General features: G+C 37.7%; 2 protein-coding genes across 2 annotated transcripts in view; one reads left to right on the top strand and one right to left on the bottom strand.

Moving 5' to 3' along the window:
- The window catches only part of LOC103029144 (ribonuclease inhibitor), a 254,739-nt gene that overhangs the window by 32,206 nt on the left and 200,872 nt on the right, over positions 1-21,661 (top strand). The window lies entirely within an intron of this gene.
- Positions 1-21,661, bottom strand: part of LOC125789956 (telomerase protein component 1-like) — a 265,125-nt gene that overhangs the window by 192,507 nt on the left and 50,957 nt on the right. The gene's annotated exons all lie outside the window — the stretch shown is intronic.

The raw sequence follows: 21,661 nt of genomic DNA, 5'->3' as shown, positions 1-21,661 counted from the left end.
ACCATCCATCTGTTATCAAACCCCAGAATCTACTAATTTAACCAGCACAGCGCCATCCATCTGTTATCAAACCCCAGAACCTTCTAATCTAACCAGCACAGCACCATCCATCTGTTATCATACCCCAGAACCTACTAATCTAACCAGCACAGGGCCATCCATCTGTTATCAAACACCAGAATCTACTTATCTAACCAGAACAGCGCCATCCATCTGTTATCAAAGACCAGAATCTACTAATCTAACCAGCACAGCACCATCCATCTGTTATCAAACACCAGAATCTACTTATCTAACCAGCACAGCGCCATCCATCTGTTATCAAACACCAGAATCTACTAATCTAACCAGCACAGCACCATCCATCTGTTATCAAACACCAGAATCTACTAATTTAACCAGCACAGTGCTTGTTATCATCAGTCATTAATTCAGCTCGAAAGCATTTAGCATTGCCAGTTAGCCTTTAACTGTGGCATTTTGGGCTTTATAATTAAAGTCCCTAGGTCATATCGTATTAATGAAAGGATAAATAGTAAAACCATAAAGAATTCATTTTTATTTTATTTGCATTATTTTATTTCATTTTAGTAACATTATTCTAACATCAACCATTAATTCATCTCAGAATACAGTTAGCATCCAGACTAACACCCTCCATTCTATACTGCTGAGTTCGGCTGTTAGCTAGCATTGAGCCGCTAGCGTCATCCATCTGTTATCAAACCCCAGAACCTACTAATCTAACCAGAACAGCACCATCCATCTGTTATCAAACACCAGAACCTACTAATCTAACCAGAACAGCACCATCCATCTGTTATCAAACCCCAGAACCTACTAATCTAACCAACAAAGCACCATCCATCTGTTATCAAACCCCAGAACCTACTAATCTAACCAGAACAGCACCATCCATCTGTTATCAAACCCCAAAACCTACTAATCTAACCAGAACAGCACCATCCATCTGTTATCAAACCCCAGAACCTACTAATCTAACCAACAAAGCACCATCCATCTGTTATCAAACCCCAGAACCTACTAATCTAACCAACACAGCTCCATCCATCTGTTATCAAACCCCAGAACCTACTAATCTAACCAGCACAGCACCATCCATCTGTTATCAACCCCCAAAACCTACTAATCTAACCAGAACAGCACCATCCATCTGTTATCAAACCCCAGAACCTACTAATCTAACCAACAAAGCACCATCCATCTGTTATCAAACCCCAGAACCTACTAATCTAACCAGCACAGCACCATCCATCTGTTATCAAACCCCAGAATCTACTAATCTAACCAGCACAGCACCATCCATCTGTTATCAAACCCCAGAATCTACTAATTTAACCAGCACAGTGCGTGTTATCATCAGTCATTAATTCAGCTCGAAAGCATTTAGCATTGCCAGTTAGCCTTTAACTGTGGCAAATCCTCGATTTTGGGCTTTATAATAAAAGTCCCTAGGTCATATCGTATTAATTAAAATAAATAGTAAAACAATAAAGAATTCATTTTTATTTTATTTGCATTATTTTATTTCATTTGGACTTTACTAAGTGAACATTTGACCATCAAAACATGGTCAAATATTAAAAGCAATACTTTTAAAGGACCAATAAGTAATTTATTTTCAGTAGTAAATTATACAATTATCAGGATGTATGATGAGATTTTAAGGAAACATGCTGAGTTAAAGCACTGGCAGTTCTTGTCAGCAGGGCTTCAGCAGTACGTACCTCTTTGCACTGCGCAGTACTTTACTAGTATCTGTGTTTGTTTTGGCCTTTGACTCCGCCTGCTGCTCGTTCCCCAAGGTTAACTCCAACCCTGAGGTTGCCAGTATGTACACAGCAGCCAGCGAACAGTGTTACAGCAAGTAAGCTAGCAATCAGGGCTGCTTTAGCTAAACCTCAGCTGCTACACAGCCTAAACTCCCTCGGCATGTCTCAAAAAACTCAGTGACCAAAGAAGGAATTAAACAGGAGTAAATATTGGCAGTGAGATTAAAAGGTGGAGAAAACTTTGAGCTTGAAAAAAGACTACAAGACCAACACTTTTCTCCATAACAGGTAAGCTAACTGGCTGGCTAATTCAGTCAGGTAATTTATCACCACCACTAGGTTATCTTACCAGGGATTGGAGTTTTAAATGAATAAAAAAAATAGTGTTCACATTCATATCAGTAGTCTGTGTGCAGCTGGGATAACAAGGCAGGGGATATCTGAAAGAGATAGATACGTTTTCAGGGTTAGCTAAAATGATCATGCTACACAAGCTAACTGAACTGAATTCAGTCACAACAGAGGAGCAGGGGTGTCGCATCTGATTACTACCTCGGCAGCGATCAGTATTAAAAATATATAGGCCAGAAACCCAAAGTTAGTCTCTATATTCACTCAGTTTAGCTCTAATTGTGATTATAAATTGAGTGGTAAACAGTAATCATGGCCATTCCTAGCAACTATCTAGCTATTTAGCTGTTTATTTATCGCCTGTTGTGTAACATACAGTCAATATATCGCTATTTGCAGGTTCAGAATGAGTTCAGAATGTCCGTATTTCTCGTCCTCTCGCTCGTCCTCCATTCTCTGCCTCTCATACCAGTCTTCACTGGCGTTGCTTGACAGCAGTGAGGGCAGGTCATAACTGATATCTAGATCAGACTACAACATAATAAAATGATAGGCTACTCAAATATAGATGTATATGTTATCTATCACGTTTTCTAGCAAGGAGAGTGGCAAGTGAAACACAATCAACCTTAAATGCTGTTTGCAATAGGCATGGTGAGAAGAAAACACTGAATACGGAAATAAAAACATTGGGCTTGATATGGTTTGGAAAATCTTAGCAGCAATTTAACCCTGTGTAGAGGGGGTCTGTAAGAGAAAGACATCTAGGCATATTTGGAAAATTTGAGATAGTGTTCTGAACAAAATTGCAAACCTGTAAGTATCTAAAGATGTGTGTTTTGGATAAAGAATATTTATCTACTAGCTGCTAAAAAGAGGCAAATCATCCTCAATATATAAATATTTAATTGATCTAATACCATGGAAGGACCAAATCTTAAAAGTATTTTCAATCAGTGATGGGGGAAAACACAGATTGGTCACAATTGGGGTCAGTGTGGAAAAATATTGAAATACCAAATGTTTAAGGTGGATTTAGTAATAGTGTTTTTCGTGAAGGTTGAGTTTGACCCTTAATTGTTAAGCAAGCCAGAGTAGCTAAATATGCAGGTGTAAAAGAACGTGACTCTAATTGAAGCCAAAGAATCATCTTGAATGGATCTGACATTAGGGCATGAAACTCAGTTTGGGCAATTAAATGTTTCTTATAGACCTGCAGATGGGGACGAGGCTTGAGTTTTGTCAAATTCAGTATCATCAATGTAGTTATATCAGCCAGTCTCATCCTCCTCAGATGTCTTTCATGAGATGAATATGAGATAATAATACCCCTTATGTATACTTTTGTCACATCTGGCGCTGATAAAGCTCCTGTCTCCCTTGCACTCAGCTCTTCGTGCACTCTTCAGTCACCAAACTACAATACCCAGAACGCACCACACTTGACTCACAATAACTCATCTGATCACATGACTGCACACGGCTCTCTCAGGAAGTAATCACTGTAATTAGCCTCATCTCTTTCTCTCTGTATTTTTACCGCCTCAGTTCACTCTCTCCCATACCTGTCAAGTTTTGGACTTAAAAATAAGGGATTTTTTATATATATATATATATATATATATATATATATATATATATATATATATATATATATATTTTTTTTTTTTTTTTTTTTAATAGATTTAAAATTGAAGGGTGCACAAATTTACAAAAAGGACATGGATCAGATATATTCCATAAGTAAATAATAGTCCTAAGAGGCCTACACAATTAATAATGTTTCATTAATACTTCTTTCTATCGTTCAGTCCACTCCTGATCAGTTCAGTTAATTTCAGCCCTCTCCACATTTTCTCTCTCTCTCCAGCTCAACCATCTCTTCTACCCCATCTAAATAATACATTACACAACAATACTTGAGATTTAAACAAATTCTAACAAACCCTAAAACTAGCCCTGAACTAATAGAGTTTGGAAATTATAGGTTTTGGCTGATCAGGCACATCAGGGCAGGGCATTATATGTATGTAGATTTTTCTCAAACCCTGAATATCTATCTAGCTAATTCTAAAGTTAAGCTAACTGAGTCACTAGCTGGATTTTATTAAACACACAATGGGTTTAATTTATGTTTTGATTCAGAGAAGAGTCTTTTTAACCAGCTATCAGAAACAATCTCATCACAGTTTACATGGCTAGTTACCTTTCTTTTAGAAAAATCTCCGTATATCCAGATTATTTTTAACGACAGCTGCTCCAAATAGCTGCCTGAACTCACAGCGAGGGGAGGGGCGGGGCTTCCCCCACACTAAACTGCGCTCCGCAAAACCAGCAAGCTGATTGGCTGTTTCTCCTGAAAGGCGGGACTTTCCTTGAACTGGCAACACGATTGGTTAAGAGACACACAGTGCATTGTCGCCTGTGGCCTATATTTTTTTTTATTTAGTATAATACGGGAAATTTACGGGAAAATACTAATACGGGAGGACGGCGGGAAAGAGGAGTAAAATACGGTAGTTTCCCGGCCAAAACGGGAGACTTGACAGGTATGCTCTCTCCCTGCCGAGTATAGTTTGTTTCATCCTTTTTTTTCAATGCATTTTCCTTTGCTCTGTTTGATTTTCTGTTTTTGCCTGCCCTATGTTGCTGTTTCTTGCCTGTGTATTTACCCTGGACTTGTTTCCCGTTTATGTTATGTTATTCCCTTTTGGCTCCTGTTTATCAGCATTGACACTATTTTCTCAGACCACTCTTTGTATCGCCCCTTTGCTTGATAAAGCTGTTTTTACGCATCTGCGTCCTGCCAGATCATCACAACTTTAAACGTTTCCCACAGCCTATATGCAGAAATTTCACTAGAATAATTAGTATTGATTAAAAAATGTGATCTGAGGTTTGACTAATAAATGCCTTATTAGATAATAAGTAAGTGGAGCTCTGCTACTAACTGCTTCCTCAAATAAAAGGGTCATAATAACCGGGACGTGAAGGATGTGTCATATGTACAAGAAGATAAAATGTGAATCCTTCCTTCTGTTGTCTACAAAAAATAATTGATACATCTATAGACTTGATGTACTGATGAATAAAATGAGTAAGCTCTAGCTCACGGATGTAGATGTTGCCATGGATCTATTATGGCAAAAACCTGTGAATTTTTTTTATTGCAGTCACAATTTTAGATGCAGAGATTGATCTATTAGAGGAATGATCTAGGTCTAGCCAGCAGTTCAGATCACCCCCCAACACAAGTAAATGCGAGGACAGATCTGGGATAGTAATAAATAGCTGTCTAAAAAAAACATCATTAGCCCAGTTTGGAGCATAAACGTTAACTACATGTAGAGGTTTTTTTTCCACTCGTACCGAAAAACGTACCGTAAACGTTACGAACCATGGGGTTTATACCGAGGTGTGAACCAAACCATGAATTTTCTGTACCATTACACCCCTAATTTCTAGCATTAAATAAGTAATTCATGTAAAAGGAATAATTTACCTGGATTGAACTGTAGTAGATATGTTGATGGACAGATATGTATACAGTCAAAAGTTTGGGATCACAGGGAAATTTCCCTCTTTTCCAATGAAAAAAAATTCATTCAATTCAATTGAAATATTTGCATTAAAGGCTATTTTGTATAGAAGTGATTTTTGCATATAATCCTATTATGAGCAATTCTCAGTCCTCTCCCTCTTTTTCCTAGTATGGCAGCAAATCCAATTTAACAATTTTAGAATTGCCAAGAAACAGCAATACTCTGGCCCATTGCAGTCCTTTCTTTTTTTGCCAGTGTAATAACATTAAGTCCAGCAGCCTGAACTCGCCCTTTGCCCGTTAATGCTGACACTGGTGTTTGACATTGGATATTTATCTTCTTGCACTGTTGTGCATCGGGGCCTTCCACCATTTTTCTGTCCTTGTTATATCCAGTTTGTGTAACTTTCTGAAGGGAGTTGTTAAAGGCATGATAAAATATTTTCTGTTTTTTTGCAATATTCCTTTCTAATTAAAACCATAGACATTTGGATGTCTCCTGTTCCAAGCAGCAGTCCCTGTTTTTAGGAGTGCTCTCTATTCCTAATAGTGTCTCATGTTCCAAGCAATATACTCTTTTCATAGTAATGTCCCAGTTCAAGTAGTACCCCTTATTTCTAGTAGTGTCCCCTGTTCAGAATAGTGTTTACTTTTCCTAGTAGCATCCACTGTTTCAAATAGGGTGCCCTCTACCAAGCAATGTTCCCATTTCTAGTAGTTTCCCGTGTTCCTAGTAGTGTCTCCTGTTTCTTGTTGTGTCCTCTTCCTGGACTGATTTTCAGCTGAAATATACAATCACTTGATAGTTCCTAAGATAGTTGACCTTGTGAGCCCTTTTAATCATATTAGTTGATTATAGACCAGGTTTCTTGAGAGGATTATAAATTATGTTATAGGCTTTCAAAGACACCTGACATGAAGCTTTATGAATGGTGCCCGAAAAATAATTGAAATCGCAAACATTTTTATACATGGAAGATATTATGTATAAAGAAATCAGTACACAGGTACACATAGTAAAAAAGCTAGTGGATAATTAATAATTGTGAATTTTATGCACAGGTACGTTCAAGAGAATAACAAAATGAGAAAATAAAGAATAAAACTGATACAAGGAATATCAGTTATAAATGTAATTGTTTAGACAACTTAAAATGCAGTCATTACAGTGTCCTTTCTCAACTACTCCTCATTATCTCCTTTTTTCTCCCATCTGTAGATTTACAGGTTGTAATCTCACCGAACAGTCCATTGAAACATTGAGTGCAGCTTTAAAAACAGAAAACTCCTTACTGAAAGAACTGGACCTCTGTAACAACAACCTGCAGGATTCAGGAGTGGAGAAGCTCTCTGATGGACTGAAGAGTTCACACTGTAAAGTGGAAAAACTGAGGTCAGTATATACATATATAGTTCATATAGTTCAATGTTATCTCAGTGATAGCAGGACATCTAACTCCTGATGCAGCAAAGCATCCCAAACCATCTCACTACCACCATTTACTACAGTTGGTATTAAAGGTTGTTTCTTGGTGAAGCAGTGTTCGGTTTCTGACAGACATAACAGTGTCCATGTCAGCCCAAAGCTCCACTTTAAACTTAACATGCAGTGCATTTAAATATGGTCATTTTTTAATGAAAAATGCATTTTATTGAGATTTTAAGTGATAGACCAACACAAAGTAGCACATAATTGTAAAGTGAAAGGAAAATAAAACATTGTTTTTAAAATGTAATCAAATAACAATTTGAAAAAGAAAAGTGTGATGTGCAAAAGTATACAGTTCCCTTTATATCAGTACCTTTTGCTGGGCATGTTTCTACCAGCTTTGCAAATCTAGAGACTGAGATATTTGCCCATTCTTCTTTGCAAAATAGCTTAAGCTCAGCCAGGTTGGATGGAGAGCGTCTGTAAACAGCAATGTTCATGTCTTGCCACAGTAGCTCAATGGGATTTAGGTCAGGACGTGACTGTGATATTCTAACACATGAATATCCTTTTTATCTTAACCATTTCACACTAGTTGTATGTTGAGGGTCATTGTCTTGCTGGAAGGTGAATCTCTTTTCCAGTCTCAAGTCTTTTGCTACCCCCAACAAGTTTTCTTCCAGGATTGCCCTGTATTTATCTCCATCCATTTTTCCATCAACTCTGACGGGGGCGGCACGGTGGCGCGGTGGGTAGCACCTCCACCTCACAGCAAGACGGCCTGGGTTCGATTCCCGGCTGGAGCGTCCCGGGTCTTTCTGTGTGGAGTTTGCACGTTCTCCCTGTGTCTGCGTGGGTTTCCTCCGGGTTCTCCGGTTTCCTCCCACAGTCCAAAGACGGCACATTCAGGCTAATTGGAACTTGAAATTGCCCCTTAGGTGTGAGTGTGTGAGTGAATGTGTCTGTGTGTCTGTCTGTGTCTGTCTGCCTTGCGATGGCTTAGATCGTAGAACCTTGTGATTATACAGTACCTTTCCTGCCACGAAATAGCCGACGAGCTGATGTGGCGTTAAACTCGACTACCCAACCCAACCCATCAACTCTGACCAGCTTCCCTGTCTCTGCTGAAGAAAAGCATCCGCACAGCATGATGCTGCCACCACCATGTTTGACAGTGGGGATAGTGTGTTTAGGCTGATGAACTTTATACATTTAGTCCAGAAAGTTCAACTTTAGTCTCATCTGACCACACCACCTTCTTCCACGTTGCGTGCATATGGGCATATAGGAGTGCACCATTTATCATTGTCCTGTGGACAGATTCTTCCACCTGAGCATATATAATGAATGCTAAATGCAATTGATTGCACTGGATTTTATTTAGGTGGTTCAGAGTAAAGGGGCCCAAATACTTCTGCATGTCACACTTTTCAGATTTGTATTTGAGTAAAAATTTGAAAACTATGTATTATTTTTGTTCCACTTCACGATTATGTGATATTTTGTGTTGGTCTGTCACTTACAATCTCAGTAAAATATGTTTCAATTTGTGGTTGTAAGAAAACAAAATGCGAAAAGGTCAGGTGGTTATGAATACTTTTTCAAGCAACAGTATCAGGTTCTAATTTATAGTTTGTATTGCATGTTTTTATACCTGAGAAAACTTAGATATGTTATTTGTAGATTATTAAGCCAAAAACTGTTGTGACTCAGATACATTTAATGTGTCTCAAAACTGTCAGTGCACTGTTTGAATATGAATGTCTATTTTTTTTTAAATATCAATTATAAATAATATAATTGTTTAGACTATTTCATATGAAGTCATCACAATCTTATTAATTTCTCATTTACTTAATTTGCTCCTTTATTCCGCATCTGTAGATTTGCTGGCTGTAATCTCACTGCGGGGTGCAGTGAAACGTTGAGTGCAACAATAAAAACAGAAAACTCCTCCCTAAAAGAGCTGGACCTTAGTAACAACAACCTGCAGGATTCAGGAGTGGAGAAGCTCTCTGATGGACTGAAGAGTTCATACTGTAAAGTGGAAAAACTGAGGTCAGAATCATAAAATCTATTTAGATCAAGAGAAATCTACACTAACATTAGAAATGCACACACCACAACTCCTCTTGCACCACATTTATATTTGGGTTAAACGGATCATCACCAAATTGTCTCCTCTTATCCCAGGCTAGATGATCAGTTCAGTGGGGTTTATAACTATGCTGCTTGTCTCATCCACTTGCAATAGTGCAACCTTGCTACACACATGCCACACCCATGTCACCGTTACTGCTGTGCTGAGAAAACCTGCTTAGTGTAATTATTCACCATTGATCAGAGCCAGACCACCCTATAAACTCATTATGCATGCTGTGTAGGGCCCTGCAAATTAAGGCCCCCTGCTCCCCCTTGTGACGCTGGCCAGCTGTGGTTGCAGTGTGCAGCTGCTGATGCCGAGCGTCGCCTGCTGATAATAGATAGGGTTTTCTACTAAACACATCACATCTGCAACCAGTGTTTTGGTGTGTGGTGTCACTACAGCTTTTTATAGACATGTATCTCAACACCAGAATAAAGCTCTGATTCTGTTCGTCCTCCTGTTATTTCTAGTGTTGTACAGATCAGCATTTCACTCATATTTAATATTAGTAACTCGCCTATGCATTTTGGTTGTTTGGACAATTTCTTCCCTGGTTGCATCAGTTTAGAGGTCTGCACTCCCGCGGGAGTCCCGCGGGACCCGCGGGACCCGTCAGAATATGTTGCGGCGCGGGACAAAACTGCATTGTTATTGGCGGGAGCGGTAATTTAATCAATACAGGCCATGCGGGAGCGGGACCACATTAACATGTGGTCCCGCTCCCGCAAATTGATAAATAGTTAAGAAAATTATAATAATCACGCTATGATTCCCATGCAAGCAACAAAAAAACACAAGAAAAATCTCTCGGAGGATGGACACACACACACACATTTTCAGCATCTCCAGCAGGCGTGTGCAGAGGAGGGGGGGGGGGGGGGGGCTGGAGGGGGGTGTGTAATTTAAAGGACGACATTTACTATACTGGTGCAAAATAATAATAATAATAATAATAATAATAACAATAATAATAATAACAATAACAATAACATTGTTATTGTTATTATTATTATTGTTATTATTATTATTATTATTATTAATAATAATAATAATACAAATATTAATTAAACTAATTGAATTTAATTTTATATATTTTTACATTTATTATTTTATATAATATAGATCCACTTCTAATCCACTTCTAGGATTCTTGATGCACCTGATGGCATGTGTTTGGACTGCGAACTGAATTGCTGTTTTAATAAATACATATGTAAATTTGAAGCACTAAATGTAATTAATTCAATTCATATTAGGACTGCGGGACGGGAGCGGCGGGAATGTGTATGTGGCGGGCGGGAGCGGGATTAAAAGAAGTGATTTTTTTGCGGGAGCGGGCGGGAGCGGGACAAAAAGACGCGGGAGCGGGCGGGAGCGGGTTTAAAAAAACAGTCCCGCGCAGACCTCTACATCAGTTCACATCACGTGTTTTCTGCCGCAGTCCACTTGCTGCAAGGTCAAAGTTGAACCAGGTTAAGCATTAGCGCGCTGGAAGCGTGGTTATGGGGGTGGCAATGCACTGCTTTCCGCACTGCTCTTCTACAGCACCAAACCGTTCTGCCACTGGAGAAAAACATAAATCCAATTGGGTCAACGTACAGTGGTGTGGCTACTGTATGCAGTGTGAAAGTGCCGTAACAGTTTTCTTTTTTTCACAAATTCTACAACTTGCTACTAGTTTCATGCACAATTCAATACACTGGAAAAGTAAAAAAAATGTCAAAAGTATGAAAGATGCATTAAAAACACAACGTAAAATGTTCATTGGCTTGTAAGGTATCCATAACTCTTGATCTTTTTCACATTTTGATACCTTACAGACACAAAAAATGCATTTTATTGAGATTTTAAGTGATAGACCAATACAAAGTAGCACATAATTGTAAAGTGAAAGGAAAATAAAACATTGTTTTTAAAATGTAATCAAATAACATTTTGAAAAAGAAAAGTGTGATGTGCAAAAGTATACAGTTCCCTTTATATCAGTACCTTTTGCTGGGCATGTTTCTACCAGCTTTGCAAATCTAGAGACTGAGATCTTTGCCCATTCTTCTTTGCAAAATAGCTTAAGCTCAGCCAGGTTGGATGGAGAGCGTCTGTAAACAGCAATGTTCATGTCTTGCCACAGTAGCTCAATGGGATTTAGGTCAGGACGTGACTGTGATATTCTAACACATGAATATCCTTTTTATCTTAACCATTTCACACTAGTTGTATGTTGAGGGTCATTGTCTTGCTGGAAGGTGAATCTCTTTTCCAGTCTCAAGTCTTTTGCTACCCCCAACAAGTTTTCTTCCAGCATTGCCCTGTATTTATCTCCATCCATTTTTCCATCAACTCTGACCAGCTTCCCTGTCTCTGCTGAAGAAAAGCAGCCCCACAGCATGATGCTGCCACCACCATGTTTGACAGTGGGGATAGTGTGTTTAGGCTGATGAACTTTGTACATTTAGTCCAGAAAGTTCAACTTTTGTCTCATCTGACCACATTCTTCCACGTTGTGTGCATATGGGCATATAGGAGTGCACAATTTATCATTGTCCTGTGGACAGATTCTCCCACCTGAGCATATATAATGAATGCTAAATGCAATTGATTGCACTGGATTTTATTTAGGGGGTTTAGAGTAAAGGGGCCCAAATACTTCAGGGGGTTATGAATACTTTTGCAAGCCACAGTATCAGGTTCTAATTTATAGATGGTATTGTATGTTATTATACCTGAGAAAACTTAGATATGTTATTTGTAGATTATTAAGCCAAAAACTGTTGTGACACAGATACATGTAATGTGTCTCAACACTGTCAGTGCACTGTCTGAATATGAATGTCTATTTTAAAAAATATATATAAATTATAAATAATGTAATTGTTTAGACTATTTCATATGAAGTCATCACAATCTCATTAATTTCTCATTTATTTCATTTGCTCCTTTATTCCCCATCTGTAGATTTGCTGGCTGTAATCTCACTGCGGGGTGCACTGAAACGTTGAGTGCAACAATAAAAACAGAAAACTCCTCCCTAAAAGAGCTGGACCTTAGTAACAACAACCTGCAGGATTCAGGAGTGGAGAAGCTCTCTGATGGACTGAAGAGTTCATACTGTAAAGTGGAAAAACTGAGGTCAGAATCATAAAATCTATTTAGATCAAGAGAAATCTACATTAGAAATGCACACACCACTACTCCTCTTGCACCACATTTATATTTGGGTTAAACGGATCATTACCAAATTGTCTCCACTTATCCCAGGCTAGATGATCAGTTCAGTGGGGTTTATAACTATGCTGCTTGTCTCATCATCTTGCAATCGTGCAACCTTGCTACACACATGCCACACCCATGTCACCGTTACTGCTGTGCTGAGAAAACCTGCTTAGTGTAATTATTCACCATCGATCAGAGCCAGACCACCCTATAAACTCATTATGCATGCTGCAAATTAAGGCCCCCTGCTCCCTCTTGTGTCAAGTTTAGTAGAGTTAGCATCTGATATCAAGCATGGAGATTAAGTGAAAGTAAATAAAAAGTTTATTGAAAGTATTCCTCAGCACATGGAAGTGTGGAAAAAATACTCCACAAGTGTGAACTGTGGGAACAGCAGTCAGGTAAAGTTGTGAACACGAGGTAAAGTCTGATTACCCTTACAGTGCCATAGTAATCTTACATGAACCGAACTTTGAAGCAGAAGTGAAATATGAAAACATACTGAACTCAGTCTTATGCTGTCATCACTCATTTAAACTCCCTCAAATAACATCAATAACTGAAAGTTCCTTACTATTCCAATTGCTTAAGTTCAAGTTCCACTTTAAATCATGGTGCTATATTCATACAATCATATAACACCAGCGTATTTGCTCATATCCACCTTAAACAGTGAAGCAGTTAAAGTGCCTGGACAAAACTGCTGCACCATTTAAGGGAACACAAAACAGCAAGTTGGAAAATAAACAACTACATTGGCTTTTTTCTTTAAATTTCACCTTTAGTAGGGCGCTGAGTGGTCCAGCGGTCTAAAGCACTGCTGCTGTGAGCAGGAGGTCGCAGGTTTGAACCCCCGCTCATGCAGCTTTGCCATCAGCTCAAAAAGAAGCAGTGGCTGACCTCATATGTATCAGAGGAAGCATGTGTTAGTCTTCACCCTCCTGGTTTGTTGGGGCATTACTAGTGATAAGGGGAGTCCTAATGAGTGGGTTGGGTAATTGGCTGTGCAAAAATTGGGGAGAAAATGGGAAAAATTAGAAATAAAATAAAAAAATTCACCTTAAGTGCAGCAGTGGTTATAGTGTTGGCCATATTTAGTTTTTCTCTTCAAAAAATTCCATACTAGGTTAAGGGTCCCTTATCAGAATGTTGTTTAGGGAAAGTCCGACTGGGTCTGCATTAATGAACAGAAAGGATCTTCTTTTATGTATTTTTATGTATTTTATGTTTTATCTGCTCTCTTTTTGCAGACTTGTTTTGTGTAATCTTGGGGGGAAGACCAGTGAAACTCTGGGAACAGCTTTACTATCAGAGACCTGGACCCTGAAAGAGCTGGACCTTAGTAAGAATAACCTGCGGGACTCTGGAATGGAGAAGCTTTCTGATGGCCTGAAGAGTTCAAACTGTGTACTGGAGATACTGAGGTCAGAATTATACATTTACTAAACCTCCAAGTTCACCCCAGTTCAGCTTGATATCATTCCGTCAATTGGTCTATTTGTGTGTGTTTGAGATCAGTGTATATAATACTAAATATTTCTGTATGTAAACACAATTGTGAATACATTTATTGAAGGGATTACATGTTTCGTGTATTTTCTTTAATGTTAAACAACAGTGTGGAAAATAGTGTGGAGTGTGGAGATAAAATCATTTTGTCCGTTCTCATCAAGACATTGTCTGTTATTATATAACATAAGCTAGAATGTTTTTTTTATCAGTCACGCTGATGTGTTTCCATATATTGTCACATCCTAATTGCACTGCACTCTCTGTTGCAGATTAGCCACCTGTAACTTTACTGGGAAATCATGTACGTTTCTCATATCAGCACTAAAATCAAAAATCTCCTCCCTGAAAGAGCTGGATCTCAGCAGCAATGATCTGCAGGGTTCAGGGGTGGAGGAGCTATTCATGGATCCACAGAGTTCACCCTGTAAACTGCAGATACTCAGGTCAGATTTCTGTCTGTTTATTCTGCAAAAAAAAATTACGTAACTGTATGACACTTTTATATGGGCTAGTAGGGCTGGGGATCATTGTAAATTTGTTTATACCGATACCAGTATGGTGCCTTAAAGTTGATGCCGATACTCAAACAGTACTTGTAATTGTAATTTCTGATTAACCGGTTATATAAATAGGTGATTGCATTGTATGTTTTATATATTTTTCTGTTCAGGTTTACCGAGTGGGATATTCTGGGGAATATGGTTTAGTCTAGGGAGGCTAAAGGGGTATATACAGTGGCTTACAAAAGTATTCATACCCCTTGAACTTTTCCACATTTTGTCACATTACAACCACAAACTTAAGTGTATTTTATTGAGATAGACAAAAACAAACTATTGCGTAAGTGTGAAGTGGCGCAAAAATGATACTGTAAAAAAGGATTCTGAAAAGTGTGACGTGAAATGTATTCAGCCCCCTTTACTCTAAAAGCCAGTGCAATCAACTGTCATCAGAAGTTAATTAGTTAACAGAGTCCAGTTGTGTGTAATTTAGTCTTGGTATAAATACACTTGTTCTGTGAACGGCTCAATTGTTTGTTAGAGAACACTAGTGAACGAACAGCATCAAGAAGACCAAGGAACTCACCAGACAGTTCACATATAGTTGTGGAGAGGTTTAAAGCAGGGTTAGGTTATAAAAACATATCCCAAGCTTTGAGCATCCCAAAGAGCACTGTTCAATCCATCATCCAAAAATAGAAAGTATTGTACCCCTGCAATCCTACCAAGTCATGGCCATTCACCCAAACTGACAAATCAAGCAATGAGAATCTGTATACAGGACAACAATCATAAAGCATGTGCTCTACAAAAATGGCCTTTATGGTAGAGCGTCAAGAAGAAATCAGTTGTTAAAAGAAACATATGAATTGCTGTTTGAAGTTGCAGCCAACATGTGAAAGAAGGTTCTGTGGTTAGATGAAATTAATGAATTAATTAATTGAAACTGAGAAGGAGATTCACCTTCCAGCAAGAAGATGACCCTAAACACACAGCAAGAGCTACAGTATAATTGTTTAGATCAGAGAATATTCATGTGTTAGAATGATCCAGTCTTAAATCCAATTGATCTTCTGTGGCGAGACATAAAAACTGCTGTTCACAGACGCTCTCCATCCAACCTGTCTGAGCTTGAGCTGTTTTATAAAGAAGAATGAGCAAAAATCTCAGTCTCTAGATGTGCAAAGCTGGTAGAGACAAACCCCAAAGCACTCACAGTTGTAATTGCAGCAAATGGTGGCTCTACTAAATATTGGGCTGAATACTTTTGCACTTCACACTTTTTAAATTTTTATTTTATAAAAAAAATTGAAAATCAAGTTAGTGGTTGAACTTTTGCAAGCCACTGGGGTCGACTCAGGCCCGTAAGACGGTGGAAGAGTTTTGTCTGTGAACTGTTTACCGAGCTGATGAGCTTGGGTGACTCTGTTGTTGACTGGGTATGCCTTACTGTTCAGTCTAGCTAGTGGTAGCTTTAGCCACATATTCCAGCCAATTCTGAGCTAAAGTGTATATAAGTAAGTGTATTGTTTTGTTTCGAAAATAAATCAAACCAGCTGAGATCTCATCCCTGTTTTGGAAATCCATAATTTCCCTCTACAACCTGTTATTTAAAAAAGGTTCCTCCTATCCTCAAGACCCACACTACCACAGTCAGTCACTTAAAAATTAATATCATTTATATAATATATATATTTTAGCTGGAATTCTTAGTACTATTGTGAGGGAGACAGTTATAATAGTGTAGTGTGGTTTAGGTCTGGCAGGTCTCAGGAGTGAGAGAGGGAGTGGTTGAGAGAGAAGGAGAGACATCACGAATGAGAGCAGGAGGTTTTCATCGCAGCGGCAGTGTGTGGACAATTTGAATAATCTGCATTTCTTTCTCGGCTTGTGTGTGTGTTAGTGCACCGGTTGTTTTTACCACGTGACATGCGCTCTCCACGCTTATGCGTGTTTCATGCAAAGTATCGAAACAGGCACTGATTTTTTTTCGACCTTTTGGTACTCGGTAGTACCGAGACATTTTGGTCTGTGATTTTTTGGTATTGAATTTCGATACCCAGCCCTATGGGCTAGTATGTCCATATTTGTGTTCATATTCCCTGAATTGTTTTGCATATATTTTAATCAGTACTTCCTCCTAGTTATTGTTGCTGTGTTAAACTCTGAGCTTGCAATGGAGTCAGTAAAGAGCATCTGTGATAACAACCTGCAATGTATGCTCAACCAGAGCTTTCCCCAGACACAACATAAATATAACATTATTAGTCACCAAATAAATATTCTACAATAGCATTTATCATAACATCCTATTATTGGTAATTAAATTGCCTGTTACAGCGCAAACTTTTCTGAGACTCAAATTTGAATGTGCATTACATACACATTTATAAATAAAAAAATAAATACTATAGTGATATTTATCATATCCCCTTAAATTATATACACATCTATAAATAAACAACTAAACACTTTAGTAATTTTTATCATATTCCCTTACATTATATACACATCTATAAATAAACAACTAAACACTTTAGTAATTTTTATCATATTCCCTTACATTATGTACACATCTATAAATAAAAACTGAACACTCCAGTAATATCATATCTAATCACATAATATACACATCTATGAATAAAACCAAAACATTCCAGTAATATTTATCATATTCCCTTACATTATATACACATCTATAAATAAAAACTAAACTTAGAATGTCAGTTCTATAAAAACCTGCTGGATAAAAATGTTGCTCACCTTGAGATCAAACGTTGCTCTTTATGAAATTGTTTTGTTTGCCGCAACTTTATGGAAACAGTATGACGAAGTTTTAGGGCCATACAAAAAAAGTTCACTTCAAGAATAAAGACGTAATATCATGAGAATAACGACGTTATATCACAAGATTAAAGTCGTAATATTGCAAGAATAACATTTCTCTTAACATTAAAGTATTTTGATGGAAATGTAGTTCTAACTGCTTGGACTGCATTTAAAGGTTGGAGCACTGAGGGAGGGAAAGGGGCATTTTCTGCTCATTATATTTTACAGTGATAATCACCATCAGTGTATCTACATTTATAACCTGCAGCTTATTAATGCTGTAGTGTTACAGTTAGATAAAACAGTGTGCAGATTTTGCCGTGTCTGCGTAGCCGAGCCTTTGGCTCGTCCGCCGTGAGAGGCCTCCCATGTGGGGAGAGTGCGCGCTGCTGCACGGACATTTCCTGCCTTTTAGTTTGTTATTTGCGACCAAAGAAACATAAAATAAACCTTTTACTTATGCAGGATGACTGTTTTATGAACTGTATTAAGTTCAAATATACTGTGAAGTATACATGATATGCACGTCAATGATCTCAACAATGTGGAACTGTGTTTATTTATTTCTTATTTTCAACAAAAATGTAACAGAAAGAAATATAATTTTATAAATATACAATAATAAGACTTGGGTCCAACTGTACACTGTAAAAATGAGGAAATAAAGAAAATATAAAAATGTATATAATGCAGTGTGTAACAGTTGTCTATGAATGAGTCATATAGAGCTGAATACAAATAAAATAGTTGGCTTAAAATAATATTAAGACAGTGTTTTGAGATGTTTATTTGAATGTGCAGTTTATATTATAATTTGGATCAATTTAATATCATAATATTGCACTAAAACAGTTAACTTGTTTATACAACTAATTTGTATGTCTAAATTACACTTGTATGCAAATTAAGTATAACTTAAACCATTTGAACATACTATTTTCTAAAACATCATTACAAAACTATAATGCAGGTTTATGAGCTCAAAAACATCACAAACACTGTTTTTTGTGCATATTTTAGTGATAACGGCAGCACTAAGCTCTTTAGGCTTCCAATATGATCACCTTTTACATGTTTCTAACTTTGATTATGCTTCACAGTATATTTGAAATTTAATATAGTTTATAGCTCACAGACAGTCATCCTGCATCAGTAAAAGGTTATTTTCTTTATTCATGACTGGTTTTTACAGTATTCCTACGGTTGCAAAAACCAAACTAAAAGGTAGAAAATGCAGCAGCGCACATTCTTCCCACACGGGAGATTTCTGGCGACAGGGGAGCTGAAGGTTCGGCTACCGGGACACCACCACGGGAAAATCTGCACACTGTATTATCTAACGGTATCACAACAGCATTATTAATTATCTGCAGGTTATAAATGTAGATAATCCCGGTAAAAGATAATGAGCGGAAAATGCTCTTTACCCTCCATCAGTGCTTCGCTGTTAAACTGGAGCCCACGCAGTTAGAACTACATTTTCCTCAAAATACTTTAATGTTGTAATATTATGACTTTAATCTCGTAATATTACAACTTTATTTTCGTAATATTATAACTTTAACCTTGTAATATTAAAATTGTAATGTTGTTAATTTAGGAATTTAAGTGAACTGTTTTTTTGTGGACCTAAAACCTAAAACTTCTGCTAGGGTGTTTTTTGTTGTTTCCAACCAAAACTACTCTAACAGAAATCATGTTATACTTATGAGCTCTAAAGTCATAAATATGCTGTTCTGATGAAGACCTGAAGGCAGTAATAAAACTGTGGAAACTGCTGACTGCTCACTTCAAAGACACTTTCCGAAGAGGAAGATTATGTGGATTGTAGTAAACAGGTCAGAGGTGGAGGGAGTTCACAGTGTCTTTATCAGCAATACCCCCCCCCCCCCCTCCAGATCAGACATTTGTTCATACAAGTATTTAAATACATTATCCTTTTTCAAGTACAGTCATATGAAAAAGTTTGGGCGCCCCTATTAATCTTAATCATTTTTAGTTCTAAATATTTGGGTGTTTGCAACAGCCATTTCAGTTTGATATATCTAATAACTGATGGACACAGTAATATTTCAGGATTGAAATGAGGTTTATTGTACTAACAGAAAATGTGCAATATGCATTAAACCAAAATTTGACCGGTGCAAAAGTATGGGCACCCTTATAAGCCCAAACTTTTTAATATGACTGTATTTAGCTTTGTGTACCATAATACCCTGTGTGCTTTTCTCCTGTGCAGGCTGGCTTTATGTAATATTGAAGAAAGGGTTTGTGAATATCTGGGATCAGTTTTAAATCAGGAAAATTCCCTGATAGAGCTGGACCTAAGTAACAACGACCTGCAGGATTCAGGAGTGAAGCTGCTCTCTGCTGGACTGAAGAGTTCACACTGTAAACTGGAGATACTCAGGTCAGTTCATTCTAGATTTATAAATATATGTCTAACATTCAATATTCAGTTAATTTAAACAGTTAAACTGAAGACACTACAAAAATATGGTGTTTTTCCGCAATATAAACTGTATGTTTCTTTTAAAGGTCTTATCCCAACGTTTATAAATTCATTTTAAACAGTCTAGTTGTGGTCTCTAATATGAACGAATGCCATGTAAGCCGTTTTTTTGTGGAAAAAAAGTGCTCAGGTGTTTTTATTTAGCCCTGCTTTAGATCACTGAATTACCTGTCTCTGGAGAAAGAGAGGTTTTGGCTCTTTCTCATGAATATTCAAACATGCAAATATATCACCTCTGATTGGCTAACAGCAGTGAAGCAGAGAATGCCTACCAGCCTCTCGCCCACAGTCAGATTTACAGCTCAAAAACACGGTCAAGGACAAAATGTTGTCAGAGATACAGCCTTAGTTAAAGAAATAGCACTGCGTGAAGTTAACCCTTAAACTTCACTTAATGTCAGACGCGACGCCCCGGCAGTGCTCTCTCCCCGTGGCCGAGAAACGTTATGACAAAGTGGGTGAGGCCAGGAATACTCTTTCACCTGGTAGACATCGACACCCTAACGTCTCTCTGATCAGCTTATATTTTTGAGGCTTTTCTTTGACTCGCTACTGCAGACAGTGGAGGCTGACAAATAGTTTCATACGCAGTATGCATACACAACTGGGAGAGACCTATAGTATTATACAAAGAACAAGAAAAAATGGATTTTGGCAGAATGAGACCTTTAACAAAATAGGTACACTGTAAAAACCAACCAAGGTTGTTTGGATGCAAATGCAGGCAGGTTTTATTAATCCAACAACACAAGGCAAAACTGTAGTCCAAAAATCAGAGTTCATAACCAGAAAGAGATCATGAGGCAAAAATCGTAGTCAAGGACAGGCGAGGATAAAAACGCTCGTGTGGCAATATCTCGCAACTCAACTTGTATATATAGTCCATGTAATAAGCTGATGTCCCACAGGTGTGTGGGAGGAGCAGAGTCAGCTTATTAGTATCCTGGAGAGGCTGATCTTAAAGGTGCAGGTGTGACATTACACACGCAGTGTCACACTAATTAAATACCAACTGTGCCTCCATTTGAAGCCTTATTAGCCTGCTGAAAAAATTGAGTGAGTTAGGGAGAACAAGTTAGTTACAAGCCACATATACAAGCTGCTTTATATCAAATGAAACATAAGGTGTGACAAAAGATTAAGGAGGAGGAAGATTAAAAAGTTCAATAGGGAAAAAGAGAGAAGGTTTATACTATTAATGTCTGGTGGACAGATTAAATAAACAAATTCAGGAAATGTCACCTTTATATACAAACAGGATTGGCAAAACAAAATTACATTCGCACACCAAATAAATATGTAGCCTGAACATTGCATTTCTCCCTTTCCCTCCCTCTCTCTGCAGATTGTCTGGTTGTATGATCACAGAAGAAGGATGTTCATTTCTGGCTTCATCATTAAGTTCAAGCTCCTCCCACCTGACAGAACTGGATCTGACCTACAATAACCCAGAGGAGTCAGGAGAGAATCTGCTCACCCCACACTGCAAACCCGGCACACTCAGGTAAGAACGACTCCATCAGATTTTTATTGGTGTGTATTATTTGTGTTTTAGGCATTTTAGTGAAGAAAAGCGTGTATTGATTGTAGGGCTGCACTTTAAAAATTAAAACTGACGTATAAATGAATAAACATTTAAGGTTTATAATATTTTCTGAAGAAGTTTTAAACAGAATGAGCCTGCATATTTATATATAAACAAACTAAATTACTCAATTATTTAATTATTTTACATGAAAAAAAAATGGTATGCCTCAAAACTGTTTAAAGACATCCACAGCATTGCCCTCATCAAAATAATATTTTCTGTTTATTGGCAGAATTAATAAAACATTTTA

This window comes from Astyanax mexicanus, unplaced genomic scaffold (genome assembly GCF_023375975.1).
Source record: "Astyanax mexicanus isolate ESR-SI-001 unplaced genomic scaffold, AstMex3_surface scaffold_33, whole genome shotgun sequence".
Classification (NCBI taxonomy): Eukaryota; Metazoa; Chordata; class Actinopteri; order Characiformes; family Acestrorhamphidae; genus Astyanax; species Astyanax mexicanus.
This window is presented reverse-complemented; position numbering and strand designations above follow the sequence as displayed.